Source organism: Lactuca serriola, chromosome 7 (genome assembly GCF_051521515.1).
Source record: "Lactuca serriola cultivar US96UC23 chromosome 7, Lser_US96UC23_V15, whole genome shotgun sequence".
NCBI lineage: Eukaryota > Viridiplantae > Streptophyta > Magnoliopsida > Asterales > Asteraceae > Lactuca > Lactuca serriola.
Genome location: NC_136414.1, coordinates 20,124,158 through 20,133,438, shown reverse-complemented (window position 1 = coordinate 20,133,438; position 9,281 = coordinate 20,124,158).

Here is a 9,281-nt window from a genome sequence, read left to right as displayed (position 1 = left end):
TTCGTCATACGAAGTCAGATTTGGGCGTTCTTTTTATGGACGCTCTCGGTTTAATGTATTCTACGACTTTCGTTTAGATCGCTAAGGCTAAAAATCACTTTATCGTAAATTCACTATTTACACTTCCCGGTGTCGTGTTGGTTCCGTCGCGAAACTTCGACGGGTCATTACTTATTCGTTATAACTCGGATTTCGGAGTTCTTTATATGTACGGAACCCTTGAGACATATTCTACAACTTGGTTAAGATTATTTATTCTAAATAATCTTTTGTTGAAAAGTCGTTTTCGACCCCTATTAACTTTAAATTGACTAGCCCAGATCTACGGGCGTTACACCAACATTCCTCATAAGTTCAGGAATATGAACATTTAATCTTTGATTATACTAATTTTGATCTAATTACAACCAATCAAGTGCATGTTACTTACATCAATTCATAAAACATATATGAATTTCACAATTTGATTAACTAGATTGATAAGAACCCTAATTCATTAATCAAGTGAAAAAGGGAACCAATCAAACACATGTTTAATACCAAATCAAATATTACTAGATGATAAACATCAATTCAAATGCAAATTACAATCCAACAACAAACACTTAGAAAGCTGGAATCGGAAATGATAGAAAAATCAGCCACACATGTCTAAATCAAACTACTAATTCAACAAGTTTTGGTCTTCAAATTAACTTACAAAAAGCAAATTAAAGTGTTTCCAAGATGCTAGATGATGATATGATCTCCTAAAATCCCCCCCCCCCCCCTTGAAGTTCCAAGTCGTAGTCAAGTTTAAATGTGTAATGAACCATAGATAAACTGGAAGTTAGAGATTCAAAATTCAATCAGATCACATTACACGGCCCGTGTAACGTATGTCTTGTCATTACATGGCCATGTAATGACTCTGGTGTGTTAAAATGCTTCCAAAGCTCGGCCGTGTAACGCATGACTTTCCAAAGCGCAGGTCGTGTAATGCAGTACATAATAGTCATTTTCTGATTTTCGTCATTTCTTCAATTTAGCTCCAAAAGTTCCGAAATTTCACCGAGAGCTTCCCTTTACCATCCTAAGCCTGCTCCAATCTTCAAATCACACTGAAACATTCACAGAAAACGGTGAAATATCGATAGATCCTTGATAATGTCCCTAAATGCAAAATATATGAAAATTATACTAAAAATGCAATGCAATACTATATATAAACATGAAATTAACCTATGAAAATTTGCAATTTATGCACCTAACATATAACGAACCATGTTATTTGTAAGGCGTGACCTTAAGGCGACAATTTTGTATATAATTAATAACTTTATATAAATTTTCTACTATTATTTATTTTTATATACATATATGACTTAAGGCGGTATTTTGTTAAACCTTGACGGAAAGTATATGCCTTTGAGCCATGATGCACCATGACGAGTTTTTTAGAACCTTGGAATTGATGGGTTTTATACAAACAATCTTATGTGTGCATGCAACCCTAGTTTTGGATCTATGTTTTTCTATTAGACATACAAAATACGAACACAAAATAAAACCTAGCATGCATCTACTATTTTTGAAAATTACAAATCAAATATTAGAATGCATACCTTTGTTTCTATGTAGTAATAACAAGCAGTTTCTTGAATTCCCTTTGCTCTTGAGAACAAGTATCACAAATGTAGTACCTCTAATTGCTCACAAATACACTTGAGTGAGAGGATGAATATTAGAGAGAGATGTGAGAGAGTAGCTTGCTCCAAAAATCAGCACTTCTAGGGTTTCTCCAAGGGTGGACGAAATCTAGAGCCTAAGGGGTCTATTTATACTTGAGGCTAGCTAGGGTTTCATGGGGGAAACCCTAATTCCTTAGCTTAGGGCCTAAGCAAGTCCATGGACCTCCTTTCCTTAGGCCTTGGACGAAACTCCTAGATCCTTCTAGGATTTTCGGCCTATCCCTAATAAGGGTGATCCAATGGCCCAAAGCCTCAACTATCAAATAATTACAAAACAGACCCTGTACTTTTAATCAGTTATTTGATCCTAAAATTAATACCAAATTAAATTCTGATTAAATACTTATTAATAATATGATTCATAATTAATATATTATTCTTATAATATATTAATAAATCATATTTATGCCCAAATTTATTATTCTTAATAATAAATCAGCCTATCTCTTTAATAGTCATCATGTCTAGTCACTAGTGTGAAGGAAAACCTAAAATGACTATGCTACTATCGGGTCAAATACATCTCAATTATAGTTATGGGCTTAGACACCTAATCCAACAGGAATAACCTATATTTACATGTTGGTTGTCGGGTCAATTTACGAAATAATAATGAATAGGTAAAAGTTTTATTTTATTTTATTTTTGAGAAAATTGCAAATTTAGCCAAAAATGTTCATTAGTTTGTGGAAAATAGCAACAAAAAAAACAAAATTGGATTTTTAGCCATCAATTTCACAAATGGAGTTGCTATGTTCGCAGATTGACTAGTCCATCTGTGAATATACAAGCCACTAAAGCACAGGTCGTGCTTCAGCGACTTGTACGTTCGCAGACGGACTAGTCCATCTACAAACATACAAGCACATATGCGAACATAGCCTAGCCAACTATAAAAATGTATTTTTTTGGTTCATTTTCACTCTTTTTTGTTGGAAAACTCTATCTGGGAAACGATTTTCTTACCCCATCGGCGATTATGGACGATTTCATGAACAATCCCGATAATATGGTAAGATCTTTACTTATTTTGTGTTTTAATCATCATTTATCAAATTAGGCCTTGTTTACGTACTATTTATTCCGAAAATTTTATAAAAAACAAACTTTATTGTGTTTTATTATTCTATTTTCTTTGATCTATGTGTTGTATGTGATAGTTAGTAGATTTTATTAGTAGCCTTGAGGTTTTGATGGTATTTGATAAGTAGATGTATGATTATACAAGTGCGTAATGCGTAAATTGTGCATTGTGTGGTTGTACCTCTTTGTTAATATGTTTAATAATATGAATTTTTTGATATAATAATTATTATTGTTGCTTGATGATGTTGTACCTTTGCATTTTGATGTTGTACATATAGTTTATCAAAAAATGTTTTTATTTAATTGGTATTATTATAAAAATGCTTATAAATTAATAAATCTTTTATATATAATTGGATTATTTATCCTGCTTATAAATAGATATTTAATTTATTTTGCGATTTAAATTGCTGATTTTTTGCCGAATTATTTTAAATATAGTAGTTTTTAAGTTGTTTAGTTTTTGTTACAATAATATGTTTTGTAACATGTTGTATTGCAACATGATTATTGAAATCTAAATGTTAAAGCTGTTGTTAACCTAAAATGATCGGGATGTAACATATGGAAAATATTTGAAGTTTTGTATGGTGTGCGACGGGAAATTTTTAGAAACACTGTTTTGGTTACTTGTTGGACGTCACTCAATTATAAGGGGACGAGTAGCTGTTTCATAAGATGTTTTTCATCAGTTACGGTCGGACGCAGTAATATCCCTAGATGACATAAAGCGGTTGTATTGTATATTGAGAAATACTAAAATGGTTTATGGTCCAAAAGAGTTTTGTTTGATAACCGGGTTTAATTTTAGAGTTTATCCAAAAATGATTGGAAAAAAGTTTCAGAAAAAAAATTAGTAGTCAAAAAAGATTTTTATTACGGAAACGTCTCTTTTTGAACCACACAATTAGTTCGGTGAAAATCAGTGATTTGAGAAGCTATACTTTAAATCAGCCATTATTGGCAACTACCGATGATAATGCAGTTAGAGTATGTCTAATATACGTTTTGTGTGAAGGATTTTTGGAAAAAGAAGCAAATGATCGTGTGCCACAAGATTGGTTTTTTTTTGTTGAGAACTTGGATGAGTGGAACGGGTATTATTTGTTGACTTTGAAAGTTTTATATTTTTTATGATAATTTTTATTATAATTAAAAATGTTTTATTGTAGTTTTGCTTGGGGTAGCTATTTGCGGGACTTCGCCTACGAATCTACGATGACCTTCAGGATACATGGAACAAGATCAATAATATTTATCACTATCGCCTCGTTAACCTTTCCAGTACTCTGTGTCAGGATTTACGACGTCATTAAGTGTATACAAATATGCAATGGGAAATACCAAATGAAATGGTGGTCCTGTTACCTCCCAAGTAGAAGTAGTTATTCATGTACCCCCCCCCCTCCCCTTTGCATTTTATATCCTATTATGTAGTAGTTATGGGTTAATGTTTTAATGAAATGAAAATGGATGTTTTTTCTTAATTCATGTTTTATGTTCATTACCGAAACAACATAGATTAAAGGAGTAACAAGACACACGTAAAAAACAAAAACGTAACTAACGAACATTCTACATATAATCTTATTTAAATAACATGCATATTAAAAATGAGGAACATTCTTTAAAAGATTCCATGCTTCCCCATGCATAAACTCCCTACCATCATATTTGAAACGACATAGCTCCATAGCCACCTGTATGAGAATGTCTTTATCCATATTTGGATGTTCACTATCCAGCTCGTTGTAAATACGTTGAAAATGCTTGACCCTTTTTTTCAAATCCAGAAACTTGGATTTGACGTCTCTTCTTCTTCGATATTGAGTACGACCCATTTAATGGTGAAACAAATGACTGACAGGAAGCCAAAACGATCCAGCGTGAACTTCTGGCGGACCTAGTGGAAAATCCTCCTCTAAAGTTACGATCCAAGCTTGAACCAAAACGACCTCCTATTTGATGCTCCATCTAAGTGGTATAGGTGAGTCCATAGTTGCAAGGTAAAATTGTAATGTGATACAATTAATATGGATATGAACAATTATTTATAGTGACCCTTTTTTGTAACTTAAATTGTGTTGTCAAGTCAAACAGTCGTGTATTGTGTTGTTACTCAGTGCAATGGCTTGTTAACTCAAAAAATCATCTCTTGTGTTTTCGCAAGGTACACTTGTTTCTTCAGTTAAGTTGGACTATGAATTGTAGACAAATTAAAAATTTTGACTGCGATTTTGTATAGAAACTACTATAAGTTTACTTTTAGTGAAAAAAATCATTTTACTTAACGATATATTAGTTCTTCGTATATTACTTTTGAAAATGTACTCTCTTTAATTCACTAAAAATGACTTCAAAACCATGAAACGATGATGAGTACTTGGTTCTTAGTCGTGAATATATTCATGTGTACGAGACCATCAAGTTGAACAATCCAATGTTTTGGACTCGTTTAACCTATATCTTCAATGCTTAAACTCGAATGACTGCAACAAACTATCGTGACAACCTACATATCGCAACAAAATGGTATGAAATGAAAACTAAATTTCTATTATTCAACGATCTTTGTACCAAAATTGACGACACCCATTTAAATGCTACTGAGGAGGTAATCTTGGAAGCTGCTAGGGAGGAATACAAATCATTAAGTTATGGGTTGGAATTCCAGTATGAAGCCCTTGGACTATTTTGAAATATGTCCCGTTTATTTAATATCTATTTCTATCTATTAGGTTTGTACTAGGTTATTTACATGTATTTTGTCTATATTAGATGTACATCCTCTATTTAATGTTATTTATGAAAACTCAGTTGGGTTATTTTTAACGATACATTACAATACATCACAAATAACAATTCCATGAAACATTACACATAAAACATTACAAATATGAAATTTGCATAATAATAGAGTCGTCTACATGAAATACTGATTATTTTTAACAAGCTTCCAAACGTCCTCATATTCAAAGTCTCTGTCTTCACGCTCCAAAATGTAAAAATCTTTAACAAATTCCAAAAGTTATTCGTCGTCTGCATAACAAGTTTTCGTAATTTTCGCACAATTATACGCTTTATTGAACCATGTGACTTATCCCTTTACATCCATCCATTTACTGACAATATCTGATTGTAGCCGGTGTTGTCCTTCTCCCATCTCATGGTTGAACAAAGTTGTTATGTGGGTACATTCATCACTAACCAGGCAATGCGGGGGCGCCAGTGGCGTTACACCCTCCTTAACACTAAGCGAGCATCGTGTTTCAACCAACACCTCGTTTGTCGTCCATGGTCGTGGAGAATTGGAACCGGGTACTGCATTCGAATAAAATTGCTACATTCGACGACATTTCTGAATATGGGTGTTCGTTTCGTATAGATGGTACGGGTGTTCGTTTCGTATAGATTAAACATCTATTTATAATAATAACAAAAAAGAAAGTTAACAAGGACTTGACAAGTGTAGTGGGATCTATGTGTACTACAGTAATTTATCATGTCAAGCGGTCATTTATGTGTTGTCATTTCGAAGTTTTACTATGATTTGCAGGTTACTACAGTGACTTGTTGTAACATCCATAAAATTCATAAAAATTTAAAACTTTTTCAAACGTCCAAAAGCCATTAGTTATTACAACATGTTTTCAAAATAGTTTAATATCAGAGAATCCCAGAAATCAAAATCATAAAATGTGAGGAGGTGCACGATCAAGCCTTCGCCTTCCTGCGATCATCCGAAGTACCTGAAACAAAATCCAAAACTGTAAGCCTGAAGCTTAATGAGTTCCCCCAAAATACCAACGCCATACAAACCAGAACAATATCATAACGAACAGTATGCATACAGAGTCTTCAGTATGACTGGATCGCGCTCACCGTGCCTTTAGTCTATCTGGCCCACTCTCAGAACCTTCAGCATGTTTGGTCTGCCCTACTGGGCCTTCAGCCAGTTAGGACCGTTCTTCAGGCCTTTGACCTGACTGGTACGCCCCATTGGGCCTTCAGTCTATCCGGGCCGCCCTGGGACTGTTGGCCTAGAGCACAAAGCATGACCTACTCAACCCACTCGCAAACACACAATCAACATTTAGATATCAAATGCTAGCTAGCACATACAGACAGTCATACAGATCTAACAGATCACTAATCATAATATCATCCTATATACCAGGATACAGATCTAATAGATCACTAAGCATAGCACCATCCTATATACCAGGATACAGATCTAACAAATTACTAAGCATATCATCATGCGATAACCAGGATAACAATCCAAAAAGGGTCAGCCTTGGTGCCTTCGACCCTATTGGTATAGTGAGGAAAACTCACCTCACAATATCGAATTGAACTAAAAAGATCAAGCTCTCGAATCACGGCCCCAAACTCAATCACCTACAACCGCTACAGGACCAATTCCATCAAGACCCAAATTACCAAAATACCCTTAGAAGTTAAACTTGGTCAACCCTGAGAAAAACCCTAACTAATTCGTCGAGACATCTCATCAACTCGCCGAGTTTATTCAGAATATAAAAAGTGGGAAAAACCGACTCAACTCATCGAGTTGGCTAAGTAACTCGTCAAGTTCCTTCAACCTTTTCACATTCAATCCTTTCCAGTCGAATCTAAAGCCCCAAACTACAGATCTAGTCCCTTAGGGTTAAGATACCACATAAAGTTGCTAGCTTTATGCCCATGCATGGCATCAAAGGGGTTAAAACACTCATATGAAGCTTAATAAGGGGTTTAGGGCATGGAGGATGGACAAAGCTTGATAAAGCTTGAATCTTTAGGCTGAAGGAGGCCTAGAGGTGTCCAGATCTGAAGTCAGAACTTGAAATCATGCTCAACTCCAAAAATGGTTCCAAAATGGGTTAAAAAGGCACTAAACTTCCATAGGAGGAGATCTAAGAAACAAGAGGTCAAGGTAAAGACTTTTTACCTCTAAATGGTTGCTACCACAGTGTAAATGTCGGATCTACATCCTCTTCCTTCAGCTATGCACTAATCACTTCAAGCTTCTTCAAGAAATGCACGAAATAACACTCTTTAAGCTCACAAATACTCAAAATGGGGAAAGAGGCGCAATTAGGGTTTTCTCTGGACTGAGGGGACGATGAGGGACGCCACAAATGAGTCATAAGTTCTTTAAATAGGGTGCAAAACCCTAAAAATTACGGTTTCATAAACAGTCGTTAACTCGTCGAATTGTGGCCTTCCAACTCGTCGAGTAGACCCCAAAAAATACGCGGCCATTGAAACTCTGCACGACAAGTTGGAGCCTTCCAGCTCGTCGAGTTGTCCTGAAAACACATATATAAGCTTTTAATTTCATACATGGAGATTGGGATGTTACACTTGTCATTTATGTGTAGTCATTTCCAAGTTTGACTATGAATTCCAACTCCAACTACAAAAAGGTTGCCTTTTGACTATGATTTGGAGATTACCAGGATGTATAAATACGACATATAGGATCGTTTTCTTATTAAAAATACTATATATAATCCGAACTTTATTATGAGTTCATCCTCAAAGTTCGAAATTTGCTCATGTAACGAAGTGGATTATTACTACTGTGATCCAGTCAACTAGGGGTGTTGATCGGGTAAAATTTTCGGGTTTCGGCTAATTCGGGTTTTTCATATAAAAAAATTTACCCGTTACCCTACCCAAATTAAATTCTGGTAATTCGGGTAATGGGTCGGGTAAGGGTAATTCGGGTATTACCCGATTTTTAATTTTTTAATGGCACCTAAAAATAAATGTAATGAAATAAGTATGTCGTGCTAAACTTTGAACATTGAGATTTTTTACTCAATAATATTTGAGATATCAAGTATTCTTTCCAAACTTTCAATCTTGGGTTGAATTCTTTATTTTTTTTTTCTATTTTTCTTGTGGAACTTGATCATTTGTTGGGTTGTCAACTTCAATCGTCTCATCTTCTACTTCAATATAGTCATCCATTGGTGACGAATACCAACGAAGAGTGGACGAGGTACGAGGGTTTTTTGACGTGGGGAAAATAGAACGAGCCTCAACGAGGGAAATTGGGATTTGGGAATTGGGAGGGTTAGATAAACTCATAAAGGGACATTATTTCTTATATATATTTCGGGTAATCGGGTATACCCGAAACCCAAACAACTTACCCTTTACCCGACCCGAAAAAAATTCGAGTTACCCACTTACCCGAAAAAATTAACCCGATACCAGATTTACCCGTTACCTGAAAAAATCGGGTGGGTGATTCGGGTAACGGGTATTTTTGACAGGGCTACAGTCAACCCCTTTTTTACACCCACTTCAGTAGACCCATATATGTCAGATGAAATTTTTCAAGAATTGAAAACGGATGAAGAACAACAAAAACGGGATAAAGAGTCATCCTGACTTCTCAGTCAACATCGTAAAGTTATTGCATCAGAATGCAAACAGGCTCAAGAATGGATA